The sequence below is a fragment of the Aplysia californica genome, unplaced genomic scaffold (assembly GCF_000002075.1).
Source record: "Aplysia californica isolate F4 #8 unplaced genomic scaffold, AplCal3.0 scaffold00229, whole genome shotgun sequence".
In the NCBI taxonomy this organism is placed as follows: Eukaryota; Metazoa; Mollusca; class Gastropoda; order Aplysiida; family Aplysiidae; genus Aplysia; species Aplysia californica.
In genome coordinates, this window is record NW_004797499.1 from 858078 (window position 1) to 860198 (window position 2121).

Consider the following 2121-nt stretch of genomic DNA (forward strand, 5'->3'; position numbering starts at 1 on the left):
GGTTGGGGGCCGGGGGGGGAGGGGGGGTAAGGGACATTGATCCATGACTTTGATACTTTCTGGTACACCTGTATTACGTCCAGAGAGAGAAACGTTGGCCTCTTGTTTTAACCGTCTGTACAATTGCCAGGACTAGAGATAGTCGTTCCTGGACTTGCAACTTCCAGAATGAACAGCAAATCCTCTAAGAATACTATGTATTGCTACATGTACAATAACTAACAGTGGAATCCTCAAAGAATACAATATATTGTAACAACAGCGAATCTTGTAAGAACAAATTACGTGTAACATTACAATAACAAACAGTGAATCGTCTAAGAATACAGTTGCATGTATTGTTACAATATCTAACAGTGAATCCGCAAAGAACACAATAACATGTATTATTACAATAACGAATAGTGAGTCGCCCAGGAATACTATTAAATGTATTTTTTACAATAATAAACAGTGAATCTTGTAAGAATACAATTATTACATGTATTGGTTCAATAACAAACAGAGAATCGTCTAAAAATACAATTACATGTCTTGTTACAATAAGAAACAGTAAATCCGCTTAGAATACATTTAATTACGTATTATTACATTAACAAATAGCGAATCCTCTGGGAATAAAATTAAATGTGGATCCCTGTAAGAACACAATTACATGTCTTGTTACAATAACGAACAGTAAATCATCTAAGAACGCAATTACATGCATTATTACATAAACAAACAATGGCATTGCATGTTGTTGTTGTTGTTGTTATCGACCCAGCAACAGCTGGGCTCTCGCCCTTCTGCCCAATGCCGTGTAGTGATAAGTGTAGGTTTGTTGCAGTTGCTGTAAAGTTCCATAGAGTGTGTTGTCAATGTTAGGTCTCGGAGGGAGAATGGTAGCTCTAATGTCATTAAGAGCTGTGTTGTGGAACAGATGATGATCCACAGTCTCATATGCGTAGTCACACAAGGGACACATTGGGGGAAGTTCTGGATTTATTCTGTTCAAGTGGAAGTTGAGCTGTATATGTTCTGTTCGAAGGCGGAAGATCGTGGTCTGTTTCTTTCTCTGTAGGTGGTTGATATTGTCATTCCGTTTTGTTGTTGTCATATGTTTGAAAACTGCTCTGCCTTTCTTTCCTAGGGGCCATCTGTTCATCCATTCTTGTTTGTTGTTGCTTTTAATGATTTGCAACATTCCAATGTTGCTAATCTTCAATTGTTGGACGAATAACTATTTTTACTGCCCTCAGTCTCCAAACCCCAGACTCTTGTTTCGTAGGTAGAGAAGTGGAGTCCAGTATGCAGAGGCATTGTTTTTTCCAGACTAACTAAAAGTTCATTGTGGTATCTAAACGATATAAAAAATGTAAACGTAAAATATAGCCCCACATTTCACACTGGTTTACCCAGTGTACAACATTCAGGGTCACCTTTGGGTTCGTGATGGTGTCGCAGGAAGAAACACTGACTGTGATTGTCGTGATGCTAGAAGCCAAAATTATTCATTTCATGAGAGCACATTGGCTATGAATAATGATAATGTTTAAAATAATAATAGTACAGCAGATCATTCCTATATCGCCCACTCTAATAAAATGCACATCTAGGCGCTTTATGATACGCGTGCCTCCATTCAAATATAATGTTGCATATTATTATATTCATACAATGATTCATTATGTACGCGATCGTTCATGCTCTCTCATTCTCTCTCTCTCTCTCTCTCTCTCTCTCTCTCTCTCTCTCTCTCTCTCTCCCGTGTGTTTCTCCCCTGTTTATAGCTCCCTTTCTCTAACTCTCCTTCCAGATCTGTTTGTCCATCATTATGTCTTCACTCGTCTATAGCATTGGCATTTGAGAACACTGAAAGAGATACACGTCTCCGTGGATACCCCCCACCCCTCCACACACACACACGCACCACCCCATTCCCACCCCATTCCTACATACCCCGACTCACACTGACAGACTCACATACTCACAAACAAATAATTATATAAACACACGCCTATTATATGGCACAGACATCGAGCAACGACGCCACCCATGCTGTGACGAACCACCTGTTTCATAATCACTCAAAAGTCAGGTCTCTCTCTCTCTCTCTCTCTCTCTCTCTCTCTCTCTCTC